We start from the raw sequence: 20222 nt of genomic DNA on the forward strand, positions 1-20222 counted from the left end.
CCTCCGGCTCCCCTCATCTTACTGCAAAAACCTCTCAGATGAGCCACCGGATCACCGTGTCCGTTGTACAAGTCGAATTTTTGCATTTTGAACCCTGCCGGTAGTTGTACATTTGGGAATAAACACAGATCTTTGTAATCCACGCTTACCTGACCTCCTAGCCCTCTCATATCCCTGAAGGATTGTTTTATGTTTTTCATTTTTCTGAACATCTCTTCCTATTCAGGATTTCTGGCCGGTTTTTCTGCTTTCCCTGGTAGGTCAGAATGTGGATCATGTGGATAGGCTTCAGGTGCTTTGAAGGTAAGCTCCGGGGGATAATACTAGTTGTCCTGCGCTTGGAACACAGGTTCACTCGGGGATTTATGGAGTGTGGAGATGCCACAAAGACAGGGGTGGTTGGCGGAGGAGGGTATGGAATTGATTTTGGTGGTGGAGCTTATGGCGTATGAGAAGTAGTGCCATGGTAGTGCTGATAAATGGGAAAACCTGGATCGGTGGCGGGATGATCCTGAGACTGAGCTAATGGTGGGGAAAAAGCAGGGTTAGCAGGGTAAGGTGGTGGTGATTGCCCTTTGGACCATGCCTGGTACATTTCGGCCATCTGTTGCTTAAGCTTGAGCATCTCCTCTTTCATTTTATGGACGTCCGACTCCTCTACCTTAGCACTAGTGTCGACATCTGGGATAGACATGATTTCCGATATTAGTCCCTTCGATCTGGTTTGGTAATGATAATGTGTCAGTATCCTCTAAATAAACTAACTGCTTGAATTCTCTGAAATTCAACAAACTTGTTAGTGTTTAGAGTTTAACACATATGCAATTACACGTTGGGATGCAATGCACCTATGCAATTAACCATTTTCTATCATGCATTTGCTTCGGTTGCGTGCGTCATTCCGGCCTCTCATAATTGTGCCCCTTCTTTTAAGCTTCCTTTATCCTGTCCTTCTTTATTTATCTTTCATTTTCCCCTTTTCTTTTTAGTGGTGGTCGAATCCTATAGAGATTGCCTACGTATCATGTCCCCGCATGAATCAGACCATGCATAGTTCTGTTCGAGTGCGAAAATAAAGACACCATTTTTGGATTTTTCAATCTTTATTAGCAAAACGTTTTATTACAAGGCAAAATATTTTTGAAAGGAAACTGACAGGCTTGATACAGACTACAGACTTTATGCAAAAAGGTAAATACAAACTCCAACGGACAATAGACTCTGAAGACAAGGAAAATACAGACTCAAATCTTTGCAGATCTTTCAAATCTTCCATGATCTGGTGGACATAAATCATTATTGAAGCAAAGAAGGTGGTACGGGACATATCCTCACAAGATAGGCACATTATGGTGATGTAGTACCCGATATCGTCGATTCTTCCCTTGATTTTGTCCCTTTCCATAAGCAATCGCTCTATTTGTTGATTCCGCGTCCCCACCACTTGAGCGTTGTAAAAGAGTTGATCCTGAAACTCATTTATCTATTTCTTCATTCGGGCCATCAGATCATAGTAGCGCTTCCTATCTGTTCTTGCATCTCGGGCTTGCCTGAAGATCCGCTCTTCGTAGTCCCTCTTCATTTGTTGCATGAACCGTACTTGCTCTTTTGTCTTCTTTATCCATTTCACATGGATTCTCGCTAGACCAGCTTTAGATTTTTCAAGGTCTTCTTGATACTCGAGGACTTTCTTCTTTAGACCGTTTATGAGCCTTTTCTCAGCCCGGCTTCTCTCCTGGCTTCTGGCAGCTATTTTCATTTCCTGGATTTGAGTTTTGAGGACCTCGTTTTCCTGAGCTAGTTTTCTCCTTTCTCCCTCATCTGCAGCGCTATGCAAATCTTTATCAAATTTCAAATCCATAACTTGCTTCTCCAACTTGCCTATTGTCACCTTGTACTCGTGTTCTTTAGCCAACCAATCCCACTGTTCTTGCGACGCCTTGACGAACTCCTGGAGATAGGGTCTTTTAGCCGGCCTTTCGTGCTCAAGTTCTCTCTTGTACCAAGCAAGGTATCCTGGCGCCACTTCGCCTTTGGCCCGATCCTGTACGCAGGTATCTGCTTTTAAATATTGGCATTCACTCCAGATCTGACGGACTATTGCTTCAGGAAACTGTCCGTCAGGGCTAATCTCAATTACTTGAGCACTAAGATTTTCCTCCTGTGGCACTGTTTAGTATCTCCCGAGTTGTCTCAAAACCCGATATGGCGCGTAGGGATGAATGATCTTGAGCCCCATCAATAGAAAGTGGGTCCTAGCTGCAGGCATATATATGACCTCATCAACGGATAACCATCCTAGCGTCCACTGTATTTGGCTGGCGGTGAGGGTCCGAAAGAATGATGTCCACGCCGTAACTCCCTCAGGTAGACTGACCCTCTTGATTCTTGTGTGGAATTCTTCTGTGCAAGTTTTCTTCGAGGCACCATAACTCAAGAGCTGGGAACGGTGGCAGAGATGCTCAGTCATCCATATTTGTAGCAACAAGTTACACCCCTCGAAAAAGTTCCCTCTGGCTTTGCAGGCTGTAAGAGCTCGGAAAATATCAGATACTATCATAGGTGCAAGAGTGCTTTAATCTTGAGTGAGCAAGGTACTGACGACCCCGGCTATTTTCAAATCAATATTTTCGTCTTTCCTTGGAAACACCAAAAGGCCCAAAAAGGTTATCATAAAAGCCACTCATCTATGCTCATCCCATTTCTGACGGTTACTTTTGCTGCATAACTTGTTACCCGGATTGTTGAATCCTCCGACATGACCGTATCTTTCGTATATGAAGCGCGGATTACAAAAACCCGCGGCCAAATCTGGGTTATGGACCGTCCTGGGTATCTTTAATGAATCTAAAAACCGATGCGCGGTGATAGCTCTTGGAGCAACCAGGCATTTTTGCCTTATCGGAACTTCAGCATTTCCGATGTACCCGGCTATTTCCTCCAAAGTCGGGGTGAGTTCAAAATCGGGGAAGTGGAAGACATTGTGTGCCGGGTCCCAGCAGGTGACCAAAGCTCTTATGATATCCCCCGAGGCTGGATTTCCAATAAACCCGTAAGACCTTTTAGATATTTCTTGACCTCATCTCGCCCCTTACCACCTAAATCATCCCACCATAGCCGCAACTCGAAAGGGATTTTAGTCATTATTGAAAAAGGTTCATTTTGCATCGTGCTCATCCTGCACATTTATTAAGGTGATTAAGAAATAAAATTCATTTGACTCAACAAATTGACTATTTTTAATTTTTCACAGATTAAAAGGAAGATCTGGTTCCGAACATGGCCTTTCAGCACTTCGGGAACGAAGATTTTAAGGCTGGGTAAGTTAACCGATCAAAAATCCAAACATGACTAAAAGTGGTCGTTTATGCAAAGTCAGTCTTCCGGTGTCCCTTTCGGGAACATTCGGCTATTTTTGCCAAAAACGGGATTACACGATTGACTCTTTTCTTTTTCTTTCAAATTGAAATAAAAGACCCGGTTGAAAACACGGCCTTTCAGTGCTTCCGGGAGGAAGATTTAAGGTTGTGCCCGCAAACCATTTAAAATGACTTAGGGTGGCTCTTCTTGTGAAAATAGCCTTCCGGTGACCTTTTGGGGACATTCGGCTTTTTTAAGCAAGAATGGCGTCACCCGACTTATTTATGACAAAAATTTGACATTTTTGTAAAAGGGAGGCTGGACCCGATGAGGGTTGCCAACGTATCCCGCACCCTGTGAGAATCAAACCGGCGTAGTTCGGGATGATAAAACAAACTTCTTTTGAAAACAAGACTCTTTTCATTGGCAAATAAAACTATTTTTCATAAACAAAACCCCTTTTTCTTTTTTTCTCTTTTTTTTTCATTTTCTCAAAAATTCGGCAGTGTTTCGACACTATTTGGACATTGATTTTTTTCAAAATAGGCGATTAACTCTCTTTAACCCTCATCCTGCTATTTCTCTTTCCTCAAAACATTCAAAAGTCGGTCAACATGCAAGTCCAAAGCAAATAAATGCGCGGAAAACAAATAAGATGCATCAGGATGGTCTTTTTCATTTTAGGTTGCTAGTCCTAGACTGACTCAACCCCTGTGTTGAGTCCCCTAAGTCAAATGCAACATGATGCAAATAATCGTTCCTACTAGAGATCTGGCATGAAGTCACGTTATTATAGGTTCAAAGCCTAGGTATTTGTTATAGACTGTGTACCCGAGCGGACAACTCAAGTCGAGGAAGGGGCAACGTACCGGGGACCCGCGAGATCGTCCGGCTTTATAACTTGTCCGGCCTCTTTCTTATTCTAGGATATGACACTAACAGAATAGGGGGACTCAACCATTAAGCACATCCCCGGAGGTAAGAAGAGAAGGGTTTCGGCACAGTTTATATACAGTTCAGATAATATCAAAGCGGTAAAAGCATCATTTAGCACATTAGGCCCAAACATGTAAAAAAAATCACATAAAACCAAATATAACAATTTATCTAAGCTCGAATTCTTGAACCTTGAACCAGAGATTCTGGAGTTGTCCCCAGTAGAGTCGCCAGAGCTGTCACACCTCCTTTTTACCCGCGCCCGCAGGGGCGCAGAGGGAGTTTTTCCAATTAAAGGACAATCAAAACGGGATTTGTTTATTTATTTTAGAGTCGCCACTTGGGAGATTTAGGGTGTCCCAAGTCACCAGTTTAATCCCGAATCGAGGAAAAGAATGACTTTGTATTACAGTCCGTGAACCAGAAATCCGGATAAGGAATTCTGTTAACCCGGGAGAAGGTGTTAGGCATTCCCGAGTTCCGTGGTTCTAGCACGGTAGCTCAATTGTCATATTCGGCTTATTTATCTGATTTTAACAATTATGAGCTTATATGCAAGTTTTAACTCTTTACCGATTTTTATTATTATTATTATTATTTTAACAGAGAATTGCAACATTGTGAGAACGTATCTCGAACCACGTCACATCAATGTACCCGTGGTTATCGACACATTTCGACTCCGTTGAGATTTGGATTTGGGTCACATAAATGTGCACCCGAGTTTAAGAAGGTAATGTTATTTAAAGTACGCGCCTAAAGAGACTAACGCGTGGTTATTTTGGGAAATGGCCGTGAAGTTCGCTAAGGGGCCGATCCCGAGTTCTAAGTAATTAATACATACATTTGTGAGGGCCCCGCAATCTGTGCGTTTTATTTGGCGAGGCTCATCTCGTTTATTTTAAAAGGACGATCCTAAAGTGACTACATTTTTTCTATTAAGTTTGTCTCTAAACACAAAATGAAGGTCCCAACCAATTGTTACTTAACTCTATTGTATGATTTTTAAGGATGGTCTTGTGATCGAGCCCGTTTCCTACGACCAGATTTCATGCGTTATTCGGGCCAAGTTCAGCGTTCGACTCACAGAAGCGGATTCGAGTCTGATTTAACATACACAGGCTATTGCCAATTACTTTACATGATGAAGCCAAACCTAATATTTCAACTTTTTGAGCAAATGGGCTGCCAACAATCATTATCTACCTACTGTTGACAATATTAAAACCTTCATAGCTAGTGAAACTAACAAGTTTAAACAGGCAGGTTCAATAGAACAAACTCATGCTATCTTCATCTTATTCCACTTATTTAACTAAACAGTTTGACAATAATGGGCATGCTTAACTATTCGGGAAAAGCACAGTTAACTTGGAAGTTTGATTTTTAATTCTATGCTACTAAAGTTGGTATTAAACTACTAAATTTACAACTAAGAAAGGCAAATTAATGGTCCAATACAGTCCTTATCAGATACAAACTCCACAGTCCACATTCTTCATTGAGTTATAAAGATAGACTATACAACTTATCATTTATCTACTAAATTACAGATGCACTAAGTACTCCACTACTCGAGCATTTTCTTTTCACTTTTACATCTCACAGCTACATCACAGTGTGATTCGAAAGTGTACCTGGTAATAGACAATAGAAGAAGAAGAGGAGGATCAGCAGAGCAGTAGCAAACAGCAACAGCAATAACCAGCAACACAATAACAGAACAACCCAGTAACAGATTTAAAAAAAACAGCAGAATTCCAGCAACACCCAATAAAACAGTAGCAAATAACCAATAGCAAACTCAGGAAAAACCAATTGAAACCCCAGAAATACCAACCAGCAACACCAATGAAACAGTAACAGTACTAGTTCTGATATTCAGCAGTAAAAGAAAAGACCTCACTTTTCAGTTTCTTAGCTCTCAAACACTGAACTCTTAAATGTTAAAAATCCAGCCTAGACTCTCTGGAAAAAAACTGAAAGAAAACTGATTTCTCTTCTCCAAAAAAAACCCCAGCCCTTAACTCAGTCCAGACCCCTATTTTATACCAAACACTGACCTTGCCCCCCTCTCAAAAGCACTCAGGCAGAATCCTCCCACTAGTTCTGCCCATGATCTTTTTTTAATTCCACTAGAGTATGTCTTTTCCTTATTTAATGTTCAAACAGGCATGGGCCACATATTTTAATCAATACCTTTTAAGCCTTCCCCTACCATTATGTTTTGTTCCCCATTAGCACTAAACAAATGCATTAGTTTAATGTTAATTAAGTGCTTTACTGACAGCCCACTTAGCAAGACCATTTTGCCAAACTTTTAAATCCCAAAACTACCCCTGAAATTACTGTGATTTACTGTCCTAGTCCAATCCCTTGTACCTCATCTATAACTAATCTCCTTAATCAAATAACTAAGTTGATTCCTAATTGATCACCAAACTACAGCAGCTATAACCAATTTAATTCAAATTCACCTAGCAGTTCGAACTTAGAACTCAGATTAGATCAACTAGCAGACTGATGTAAAACTGCTAAGATGCACATGTATATGGGAACAACTGACTGCATTCACAATTCCAAACTAAACCTAGACAAAAATAAATGAAATATTGTAATATCACAAATTCATATGTAACAAATTGATTGGCAACGGAGAGGAAAGAATCAAACATAACATAATAAGACAATTTGAACCAACGGTAATATCAAACATTCGTACAATCACTCACTGAACTTGCCTAAACCGAGATACTCAACAATGTAAAGAAGAAAACTAATCCAGAAGGAAAACAAACAGACAGGGGTTCGAACGGTTCCAACCAAATCCAATTAACTATAAAATCCAATTAATACAGTGATGAAATTTGGACTGGAAAAAGGTCCGAAAGAGGGGGGAAGAAGTAATTGACAATCACAGCAATGAAATTAGGCAAACACAAACAGCAATCAAAAAGGAAAAAGGAAAAAGGGGAAATACCTCAGAAACTACAGGCTAAAATCCAATCTGTTCCAATCGAAACTTCGACTTGAGGTTTGAAGCCGAAACAGACCTTAATCGAGTGTTCTCGACTGAGAACACACGACTAAGATCGGCTACGACCTCAATTTTCTTTTGGATCGATTCCTAGGTTTTGTTCTTCTAGGGCTCGTTCAGTCGAATTTAGGATTCGTCCAGTTCCGGCTTGATTTGAGCAAGACTAACATAGGATTTGGGATGAGGGGGTCTAGTGGCCAATGGGTGTAGGTTTGGGACGGCTTAGGTTTGGCGCCGCCACCAGGGGATCTTGTGGAGGCGCTAGGGTTCTTGGCTCAAAATCGATATTCGAGTGGTTGGGACTAGATTCGAAGGAAGGGGAGGGTGGATTTGGAGAGAAGAGGTCAGGGCGGAGTTGTGGTATGAAGCTGGAGGCGTTTGGGTGAACTAGGGTTAGGAGTCAGTTCTTCGATCTAAGATTCGAAGAACTCGGGGATGATTCGAAGGCGATGGAGTGGGGATTTGGAAAGAGGATGGTGAGGAGGTTCTATGGTGTAATTTTGGGGCTGTTTGGACCACCGGAACCGCCGTGAGGCGATTTTCGGTGGGCGGAGGGCGGTGGTTGAAGGCGGCGGGTGTTGGGGCCTGTCTCTAGGTTAGAGACGAAGGCGAAGGGAGGGGGTATGGCTTGGGGGGCGGGGTATGGTTTAGGAATATATAGTGGGGTGGGGATTTGATCTTGGCCATTAGATCATTCACGATCAACAGCCTTGATCACTTCACTAAGGAGGAACGATGTCGTTTGGAGTAGTACTGGGGCGGTCCAGGTATTGGAGTGAGCGGGTCGGGCTGGAGACAGGTTATGGGAGGGGAATCTTGGACCGTTGGATTGGATGATTGAACGGTCGAGATTGATTTGGCGATGAAACGGCATCGTTTGGTATGGTCTCTTGGACCGGCCGGTTGGGCTTGGACATGGGGTGTGACATTGGGCCTGAACTTTTCCTTTTTAAAACTGGCCCAGTCCGATTTTTACCCTTCTTCTCTTGTTTATTTTTTTCTTTTTATTTTCTTTTTAATTCCTAATTACCAAAAATTCCAAAATAAATTGTAAAGCCAAAATTAACTTAGAAAGATACTAATTAACCCTCAATGATAATTATCACACAAAATTAAATACAAAGATAATCACATAATTTTGATATTAAACGCCAAAAAATGCAGAGTACATATTTTTATGATTTTCATTCTCGCAAATCCAAATATTGTTTAATTAATTCCTAATTGTAAAATTAAATCCTAAATGCACATGCAACACATATTTTTGTATTTTTCTTAATTAAAGTAGAAATAAACATGCACAGACAAAATACAAATAAATCACAAACAACACAAAACCATTTTATTTTGAATTTTTGGGAGTAGTTCTCGTAGGGCAAAAATCACGTGCTCACAGTACCGAGTGCAGAAAGCTGTTTTAGGGACATCGGATGCCTAATCCTCAACTGATGGTATCCATATCTCAAGTCAATCTTCGAAAATATATTGGCACCCTGAAGCTGATCAAACAAATTATCAATCCTCGGCAATGGATACTTATTCTTAATTGTAACCTTGTTCAACTGCCGGTAATCTATACACATTCGCATCGATCCATCCTTCTTCTTAACAAACAACACCGGTACACCCCAAGGCGAAACACTAGGTCTAATGAAACCTTTTTCAAGCAAGTCTTGCAACTGCTCCTTCAACTCTTTCAACTCAGGCAGGGCCATACGATACGGCGGAATAGAAATAGGCTGAGTGCCTGGAGCCAAATCAATGCAGAAGTCAACATCCCTGTCAGGTGTTATACCCGGCAGGTCTGAAGGAAATACCTCAGGAAACTCATGAACAACAGGCACAGAATCAATAGAAGGAACCTCGGCACTAGAATCACGAACATATGCCAAATAGGCCAAACACCCCTTCCCGACCATATAATGAGCCTTCATATATGAGATAACACTACGGGTAGAATGATCAGGAGTCCCTCTCCACCCTAAACGAGGTAAACCCGGTAAAGCTAAGGTTACAGTCTTTGCATGACAGTCCAAGATAGCATGGTAAGGTGATAACCAGTCCATCCCCAATATGACATCAAAATCAACCATGTCCAGAAGTAACAAATCTACACGAGTATCAAGGCCCCCAATCATAGCTATACACGAACGATGGACTCGATCTATCATAATAGAATCGTCCACCGGTGTAGACACATATACAGGAGCACTCAAAGAATCACTAGGCATGACCAGATACAGTGCAAAATAAGAGGACACATAGGAGTATGTAGACCCTGGATCAAATAGAACTGAAGCATCTCTACTACAAACCAGAACGGTACCTGTGATAACTGCATCGGAAGTCTCAGCCTCAGGCCTGGCTGGAAGAGCATAACATCGGGGCTGGGGCCCACCACCCTAAACTACATCTCTAGGACGGTCTGCTGCTGGCTGGCCTCCACCTCTAGCGGCCTAACCTCCACCTCTAATACCTCTACCTCCACCTCTAGCACCTCTACCCTCACCCCTAGCTGGCGGAGCGGACTGTGGAACACCTGGAGCCTGAACCATAGCACGGGAACCCTGCTGCTGCGACTGAATACCCACTAATCTCGGACAAGCCCTCTGGATATGACCATACTCACCGCACTCAAAGCATCCACTTGAGTGTTGCGGCTGAGGAAACTAAGACTGACCCTGGCGACCTGAATGACCACCCCGAAAACTCTAGAGCGGCGGTGCACTGATAAGAGCTGGTGGTGCAATGTAGGGTTGCTGATCAGAATACTGAATATGAGAACCACGGCCACCTGAAGTGCCGTGAGAAACCTGAAGTGCTGACTGGAAAGGCCTATGAGGATGGCCTCTACCATACGAATCTCTGCCTCCAGACGAGGTGCCACTAAATCTACCTAAATGGCGAGGTCTCTTGTCAAACCCCTGACCATCCCCCTATGATAGAACCATCTCAACTCTCCTGGCCACATTGGCCGCCTCCTGAAAAGAAATCTCACTCCCTGTATCTTTAGCCATCTGCAGTCGAATAGGTTGAATGAGTCCCTCAATGAACCTCCTCACCCTTTCTCTCTCTCTCTCTCTCTCTCTCTCTCTCTCTCTCTCTCAGTGGGGAGTATGATAAAAGCATGACAGGCCAAGTCGATGAACCTGATCTCGTACTGAGTGACAGTCATAGAACCCTGTTGGAGACGCTCAAACTGCCTCCGATAGATCTCTCTCTGAGTGATAGGGAGAAATTTCTCTAGAAATAGCTGAGTAAACTGCTCCCAAGTCAAAGCTGGTGATACGGCTGGTCTAGACAAACAATAATATCTCTACCAAGTCTTGGTGGATCCAGATAGGCGAAAAGTAGTAAAGTCGACCCCATTGGTCTCCCCTATCCCCATATTCCTGAGAACCTCATGACAGCTGTCTAGATAATCCTGAGGATCCTCAGAAGATGCACCGCTGAAAGTAATAGTGAAGAGCTTGGTAAACCTGTCCAATCTCCACAAAACATCGGCAGACATAGCTGCTCCATCACCGATCTGAGCTACCATACCCGGCTGAACTGATCCAACTGGCTGAGCTGCTAGAGTCTGAAACTGGGGAGCCAACTGCTCCGGAGTGCGAGTTGCAGGAGTCTGGACTCTTCATCCAGCATGAGAGACGGCTGGTGCTACGGGAAGCAAGTTTGCGCGGGTTACACTCTCCATAAGGTCCACTAGACGGACCAGAGCATCCTGGAGTACCGGGGTAGCAATAAATCCCTCTGGGACCTGAGCTGGGCCCACCGGGACAGTCTGAGCCGGAACCTCATTATCAAACTCAACCTGAGACTCTGTCGCTGGTGCTGCTGCTCTGGGCTGAGCTCTGCACCTACCTCGACCTCTAGCACGACCTCGGCCTCGCCCTCTACCCCTCGTGGGAGCTGCTGTTGGGGGCTCGAGCTGCTGATCGGTGGATGAGGAATCGCGTGTTCTCGCCATCTGCGAAAGAACAGAGTAGAAATTCAATTAGCATTGAGAAACCAAACCGCACGACAGGAAAGAATATATGTGAAGTTTTTCCTAACTCCGTAGCCTCTGGGGATAAATACAGACGTCTCCGTACCGATCCATCAGACTCTACTAAGCTTGTCTGTGAATTGTGAGACCCATGTAACCTAAAGCTCTGATACCAACTTGTCACGACCCGGATTTTCCACCCTCGGGAGTCGTGATGGCGCCTACTAGTGAAAGCTAGACAAGCCGACCATTTGAACAAATTATCTTTTTCCCATTTTAATTCTTTAACAAATGTGAATCAACAGTTTATAAACAGCGGAAATTTAAAACAAGCGGAAGAAACAATTAAACCATTTAAATAATTCCAACATGATTTCTTAATCAAAAACTATCCAAGACTGGTGTCACAACTCCACAGACAGTCTAAGAATTCTACAAACAAGGTCCGAAAAATAAATGCAACACTGTTTCTGAATTACATAAGTGAAACAAGAAGAAAAGATAGAGGGAGACGTCAGGGCCTGCGGACGCCTACAGGACTACCTTGGATCTCCGTATGGACTGAAGGCAGCCACCCAAGCTAAGGTCCAAAAGCTGTTGCTCCGGGATCTACACACAGTGTAGAGTATAATATCAGCACAACCGACCCCATGTGTTGGTAAGTGCCTAGCCTAACCCCGGCGAAGTAGTGACGAGGCTAGGACCATACTACCAAATAAACTTGTGCAATTATATCATATATAGCGAAAAATAAAGCAGAAATGTACAGTTAAGAATAGGAGGAGGGAACATGTTGCGGGGGAATATCATTTACCAACAGTAACTCAGGAGAATAGCATAAAGAACAATTTAAAATTCGCAGCAGAAAGAATAAGGAAACCGTGCCAAATCACTAACCACTTTTATCTCTTATTGTTGCGGCGCGCAACCCGATCCAAATCATAAATAAACATTATTACAGCGTGCAACCCGATCCAAATATAATATTGTTGCGGCGTGCAACTCGATCCAAATATAGTATTGTTGCGGCGTGCAACCCGATCCGAATATAATATTGTTGCAGTGTGCAACCCGATCCAAATATAATATTGTTGCGGCGTGCAACCCGGTCCTAATATACAATTCAAAACCAATCACAAAAGAATCCCAACAAGGGAACAATAATGGAACAACAACATCCCGGCAAGAGAATCGACAATATAAGTAAATACGTCCCGGCAAGGGAATCAGCTATAACCAAACTTGTTCCAACATTTATCTTCACAAAGAAACCTCAACTAGTACGAATACTCCACCATAGGCAATTTCCACGAGAATAATCAAAATTCTTTCCCAACACAGAGAATCAACAACTTAGGCATTTATAGTACTTATTAAGAACACAACGATTTCAATTTAAGACTCACGGGCATGTTTGACACCAACGTATAGATACTCGTCACCATGCCTATACGTCGTACTCAACAAATAACACATAGCAAATAGGACACAACTCCTAATCCCTCAAGTTAAGGTTTGACCAAACACTTATCTCGATGCCACGAACACAATTCAAGCCTCAACTATCGTTTTACCTTTTGATTCCACCACCAATCTGCTCATATCTAGCCACAAGTTACTTAACTATATCAATAAATGCTAAATGAATCAATTCTAATGCATGAAAATAGGTTTCTAAAGTTTTTTTCACAAAAAGTCAAAAATCGCCCCTAGGCCCACATGGTCAAAACTCGAGGTTCGAACCAAAACCCGATTACCCATTCTCCCACGAACTCAAATATATAATTTGTTTTGAAATCGGACCTCAAATCGAGGTCCAAAACCCCAAAATTTGAAAAACCTAGGTTCTACCCAAAATACCCAATTTTCCCCATGGAAATCATTTTTTGAGTTGAAATCATGTGAAAAGATGTTAAAGATTAAAGAAAACGAGTTAGAAATGACTTACAATCGATTTGGAAGAGAAGTAGTCTTTGAAAAATCGCCTAAGAGTGTTTTGGTTTTGAAAGGGTTTGAAAAATGGGAGATTTCCGGCTAAGTTATAAATTTGCAGGTCGCAGATATCGCAATTGCGAACCCTTAAGAACCTGCTATCTTCGCATTTGCGATCATATGTTCGCAATTGCGAACTCGCATTTGTGAAGGTGGTGTCGTATTTGCGACTACTGGCTACTACTGAAGGCATCGCATTTGCGATGTGTACCTCGCATTTGCGAGGTAATGCTGGCCTTGGGCTTTTCGCATTTGCGACATAACTCTCGCATTTGCGAGCTAGGCTTCGCACCTGCAATATACCAGTTAAAAACTTGCAATTTTCTAAGTCCAAATTTCACTCCGTGACCTATCTAAAACTCACCCGAGCCCTCGGGGCTCTAAAACAAACATGCACACCAACCTAAAAACATCATACGGACTTGCTCGTGCATTCAAATCACCAAAATAACATCAACAACTATGAATTTAGCATCAAAATCATGAAATCACTTAAGAACATTCAATTTTCCAATTTTCTCAAATAAGGTCTGATTCACGTCATTTCAAGTCTGTTTCTAACCAAATTTCACAGACTCAACTTAAATCACATATAAGACCTATACCGGGCTCCGGAACCAGGATACGGGCCCGATACCATCAGATTTCAAACACAGTTCATTTCCAAAAACTCATAAATATTCCAGAAATTAATTTTCTTTAAAAATTCATTTCTCGGGTTTGGGACCTCAGAATTCGATTCCAGGCATACGCCCAAGTCCCATATTTTCCTACGGACCCTCCGGGATCGTCAAATCACGAGTCCGGGCTCGTTTACCCAAAAATGTTGACCAAAGTCAACCTAAATTTATTTTAAAGGCAAAATTTATTATTTTTCACAAAATTTTACATAATGGCTTTCCGGATACGTGCCCGAACTACGCACGCAAATCAAGGTAAGGTAAAAAGGAAATTTTAAAGCCTCGGAACAGAGGATTTGTTTCTAAAACAAGTGATGACCTTTTGAATCATCACAGAAATTCTATCCGACTATTCCTTTATATATACACATAGATTAGTAATTTTGTGGTTCAAGTAAGGAATAATTTATATAAGGTAAATCCTAATTGATTTTAAACTCCCAATTATTAGAAATAGTTCAAATAAGGAAAAATTTAATACATAATATTGTAGTTGATTTAAAACTTCTAAATATTCAGAATAAAACTAAAATTCCAATTTTGTCCAATGTGAAATGTGAAATGTAAATGTAAATGTTTAAAAAGGCGAATGACATTTTGCTAAAAGTCTCCGTGCTTTTAATATAGTATATAGAATAGATATAATAACATAAAATTCCACATCCAAAGGGACCTTAAAGGAATTCGTAGATATCTCCCAAGTATTTATTTTCCATTTTTTCTGTCCAAATTACAATCCAAGAAATAGGAAATGATTTTTTACCAGAATACACTATCCAAACATAATAAAGAATCCAACTTCCTTTGAACTATTTCTTTTCTACTATAATCTTCAAGTTGCAAACAGAGCGCTTAAGAGTCAACTACTAGATAAGAATATAATTTTGGAAAATACTTGCCATTTACTGAGACCCCCCCCCCCCCACAACCCACCCCTACCCCAAAAAGCATTCTTAAAGGAATACTCGATTGTCAACACTCAACTATCAATACATGGAGTTGCAAATCAGCAAAAAACTAAACATTGCCTAGCAACAGCCAAAATGTAGTGCAAGTAAAAGAAGTTGTGGATTTCAGCAAGTTCACTCGGAGAAACATAAACCAGAACATAGCGAAGCATCCCAAACTAAACAACATACTTCCAAACAAGTATTCACAGACATCATGTATAAGAGTAGAGTTGGATCACTTATTAGGATCCACTATATCATGTCGATTTCGATTCCTCATATGAACAAGTGTTTATAATCACCATTTGCCAGCAAGCAAACACGGTTATAGCTATATGTATCTGCAAATACGGAAAAGAGGCATGTCAGAATTTATTCCTTTGAAATTTCCGAGTTATAGCAAGCAAACATGATTTAGCAATATGAATTCCATGAAGAGGTAAGACTTGTATCAAATTTACTCATTTGCACTTCCAATTTAATCAAATTAAACCATCAGTGACTTGATTTCCATTTTTGACAAAAAGGAAAAGGACAAAGTTATTCCTAAAAGCGTTGTCTAATAGTTCTTCAAGGAGGAGATGAAGAGCTTAGGTACCCAAGCAAAGATCCCTTCGCACACTCGTAAGGATTTAAAGATGACCAAGCTCACGGACAAGTGTATACTCAACAACCAGATATATTAGTAATTTGTTTATAGATCCCTGTGATAGAATTTGGAAGGTACGAGAAGAGGCAGAGGGCGGCCTAAGAAGTATTGGGGCGAAGTGATCAGGCAGAACATGGTGCGGCTTCAGATTTCCGAGGACATGACTCTTGATAGGAACATGTGGAGGTCGAGCATTAGGGTGATAGGCTAGGGGGTAGTCGAGAGTTCTTCCCTCTTGTACCGGGTAGTCTGATAGAGTTTCGTTTAGGTTTGTTAGCGGTCTTTGTTGTATTCACATTGTTGTTTTGCATAGTTTTGTGTTATTGTCCTTTCACTTATTTTTGTAGTTATTTTCTTTGTGGTATCTTTTGTTGTTACATGTCTTTTCTCTTGTTTCTTTTCTGATATTATTGCCTCTCCTGTCGAGCCGAGAGTCTCCTGAAAACAGCCTCTCTGCCCTTTTTGGGGTAGGAGTAAGGTCTGCGTACACTCTACTCTCCCCAGACCCCACTAGTGGGATTTTACTGGGTATATTGTTGTTATGTTTATAGATCCCTGTGGCACAATCCAATAGCGCTTAAATATACAAGGAGAGCTGACAATAATTCCAACCAAGATATGATTTAAAATACTCCTAATAATTCACAGGAACATTTTGGATGTAATCTTAGCTAGGAAAGAAAATCTAGAAGAAAGTAACTTTAAGTGGCATTTCTTTCAGCATATTTTTGCAGGTAAAAAGCTAGAGAACATTTGTAGTTAATGACTTTAAAGCAAGTGCAGAACCAACACAAAGCAAACAAAGAAAGCAATCATAAAGATTCCACCACCTAAAGACATTGTGAGATAAAACAATTATCAAAATTATTAATGGAATGATTTGAAGTGATACCTAGAGTGTCCCCAAAGTTGGACCATATTTCAGCACGGATAGATTGGTTACTGTCAGCGATACCTATGACCTCAACAAATGTCGTAAGAGGACCAGGGGGATTGCCTTTCACAACTATCTGCTGCTCATCTGTAGATCTCCCAATCACTGTACCACCATCAGAGCGCATAACCTGAATCACAGCTCGAACCTTCCTTCCCACATACGAGCGGAGGAGCTCAGCATTGACAAAGACAGCAGGATTTGATGTATCCGTACCTCTAAAAGGCACAAGGAAAATTGGAAACGAGTTGAAAGAATAAGGTTAAGTTTTGGCAGATTAAAACTATGTTTTCAACCATTTCTATTCATAATTACACACAGTAGCATGTTCATTCATTCATTCAGCTTAGAAACAACAATTGCATTTGACTGTACTATTCAGTCTAAGCTATCAATACTTCAATTAGTAGAACTATTGCTACGCAACAATGCAAATACCCAAGTTCTTTTTTTGTTGGAGTGGGGCGGGGGTCGTGAAAGCATAGCAAATATAAAAGCACCAGTTCAGATAAGAGAAAAATAGTTGAAGTTTTGCAAACCCAAAGTGTCCTACAAGAAGATTCAACCCAAAAAGTAATACAAAATTCAATAAAGAAAGAACAGTTAAGGAAAGATGAATCAAGATAAAGATAAGTGAAAAAAGCCCAGAATTAAGAGGGAAGATGGGTATATAAGATGAAGAGACAAAAGAAAAGGAAAGCCATATTCAAGATGGATAAAACATGAAGGAGATCAAAACAAAAAGAAGGGCAAATAAAATAAACTAACTAAAACAATAGGAAGGCGGAGGAGAACCAGAACCTTTAACCTTATTTACCTTCTCCCTTTCTGAAGATCTCTTTTCAAGACAGTTTTAGGTCATGAACTTCATGTATTCATTTTGCTTATAAAAAGACAAAAACACAGAAATGTTTTTGAAAATCATTTAAAAAAACAAACCTAATGTTGACAAAAATTATCAACACATCTGATCTTGATTCTCATGCTTCAATATTACTCCGATTCAAGTACTTAGGCTATTAATTATGCAAACAACATAAGTTTTGTCTTATTTTACTGTGCAACTTGTTTTTTTCTTTCATGCTCAGGTAAGCACTTTAACAATACATAGCACATGAGCTGTCCTTTCAGCACTTTGTCCCGTGTTTACTACTGCACTCAAAGCCAAGAAAAATTAAAATTATCTACTTAATTTCCATGATGCTAATGTGAAAGGAAATTATACAAAATTTAAATTTCTAATTTAGTTCTTTCCTAAGACGAGTTCGTGACCTTTATATTTCCTTCATTGTCCATGTTAATCACTTTTTTTCTCCAGGGGCTAGCCTCTGTACTATCACTACCATCTTCTAGAGCACCAGCCAGAAGTTCCCAACTCCATAAGATAACTCATAGACGGTGATAGACCTGACCACCCAACTACCAGGCAAGCAACACCCAAGAGCCCACTCCCCCGCCCCCCTCACGACGAGTCCTTCTTCGGCTTTATGGTAAATATTATTTTAACAAATAAGACAAGATGTCCCTGTCAGATTACAAATTATAACAACCTTTAACCAAGGGCAGATTTAGGGGGGCGGAAGGGGTTCACCCGAACCTCCTTCGCCGAAAAATTACACTGTATATATAAAGCAAAATCTGTTTTTTATCCCTATATACTAAGTTTTGAACCCCCTTAACACAACCCAAAAATATAGTTTAGTAGTCAAGGGGACTCAAAATCTTCATAAGGTCGTAGGTTCAATTCCCACTAGCTACAAAAAAAAAAAAATTAACCCCCTTCGTGGAGATCCTGACTCCGCCACTGCCTTTAACAGAACTTGCTCAATTCTTCTTATCTTTCGGTGAGCAATAAAGAGCTAAAGTAAATAAATTTTTCTTTGCTTCTTTTAACAATTTTCAACAGTTTTCCCACTAACTAAAAAGCCAATCGAGCTATAAAACACATTTCATAGTTAATCATCCCAAATCCTAATTTCCTCAAAAGCAGCAAAATAGAAAGGAAAAAACAGATCGAAACTACATTCACTGAACAACACTACTCCGAAATTCAACTCACAGATAGAGGTATATTCAATCGCAGAACTGAAAACTGAAGATTAGTCGACGATATTAGCAACTTAAGATAGTTCGTAGAGGAAAACTCGTATGATGCAAGAAGAAAAAAAGTCGTATGCCGAAATCACAAAAGGAATAGATATAAAGTAGAAACAAGAGCCACTTACCGGTTAGGTTTCGAAGCTGATGAGTTTCCGCCTTGTGAATTGTGATATGAAGAGTCTAGAAGTGTTAAAGTCAGGGGAAAATGAAAATTCTTTGCCTTGAAACCCTAGTAGTTGAAATAATATGCGAGATTTTTCTCGCGGGAAATAGCGCGGCCTTAAATTTTGGTGTTTTTAGTACTCCTGTATCCCTATATATAGGATACTTTTTCTTTTCAAGATTCAAATTTTGGTGTCTTTACCGTAAAGTAAAGACAAGTATATAGAGAAATTGATATATTATTCGAATTCAAACTGATGTACATAATAAACTGAAATCTCTTCTATTTATAGAAGAAAGGAAGCTGCTCTGTAAGCTGCTATTACAAGATGCTGTGTAAGCTGCTACTACAAGCTGCAGTGTAAGCTGCTACAAGCTGTTGTGTAAGCTGCTACTACAAGCTGCTGTGTAAGCTGCTACAAGCTGTTGTGTAAGCTGCTACAAGCTGCTGTGTAAGCTGCTACTGTATCAGATATGGATAATCTTCTACCGGGGGTAATGTTTATCCATAACTGGGTACTGAAAAGATAAGCTTATTATACCCGATATGGATAAACTTCTACTGGGGGTAATGTTTATCCATAATCGGGTACCGAAGTGATAAGCTTCTTCAGGAAGCTTATTTCCAATATAGTACTAAATAGATAACATATTTACAGTGGAGTCCCATATGGATAAACTTCTTCAGGAAGCTTATTTACAACGGAGTACTAAATGAACATTCATAATATAATATATTTATAACACTCCCCCTTGGATGTTCATTAAAAGATAATGTGTCTCATTAAAACCTCACTAGGAAAAACCACGTGGGAAAAAAAATTCTAGTGAAGGAAAAAGAGTACACATATTTAGTAATACGCATTGTTAGGTGCCTCATTAAAAACCTTATAAGGAAAACCCCATGGGAAAAAACCTTAGTAAGGGAAAAAGAGTGCATCGCGTATTTTACTCCCCCTGATGAAAACCTTGTTTCAAATATTTGAGTCTCCGCATTCCAATCTTGTATACCATCTTCTCAAAAGTTGAAGTTGGCAAAGATTTAGTGAATAAATCTGCTGGATTATCACTTGAACGGATTTGTTGCACATCAATGTCACCACTTTTCTGAAGATCGTGTGTGTAGAATAATTTTGGTGAAATGTGCTTCGTTCTATCTCCTTTTATAAATCCTCCCTTCAATTGGGCTATGCATGCAGCATTGTCTTCGTATAAAATTGTGGGTCTTTTCTCACATTCCAAACCACATTTTTCTCGAATAAAATGAATTATTGATCTCAACCATACGCATTCCCTACTTGCTTCATGAATAGCTATTATCTCAGCGTGATTTGAAGAAGTAGCAACAATAGATTGCTTTGTGGAGCGCCATGATATGATAGTACCTCCATATGTAAATACGTAGCCGGTTTGAGATCGAGCTTTATGGGGATC

General features: G+C 40.6%; 1 long non-coding RNA gene across 1 annotated transcript; it reads left to right on the forward strand.

The window, feature by feature from the left end:
* Positions 1-15296: 15296 nt before the first annotated feature.
* LOC138884152 (uncharacterized) lies at positions 15297-15956 on the forward strand. The gene is made up of 2 exons (XR_011404311.1): positions 15297-15382; positions 15471-15956. It is a non-coding gene; the product is annotated as an uncharacterized lncRNA (long non-coding RNA).
* The last annotated feature ends 4266 nt before the right edge of the window (positions 15957-20222 follow it).

The sequence above is a fragment of the Nicotiana sylvestris genome, chromosome 12 (assembly GCF_000393655.2).
Source record: "Nicotiana sylvestris chromosome 12, ASM39365v2, whole genome shotgun sequence".
In the NCBI taxonomy this organism is placed as follows: domain Eukaryota; kingdom Viridiplantae; phylum Streptophyta; class Magnoliopsida; order Solanales; family Solanaceae; genus Nicotiana; species Nicotiana sylvestris.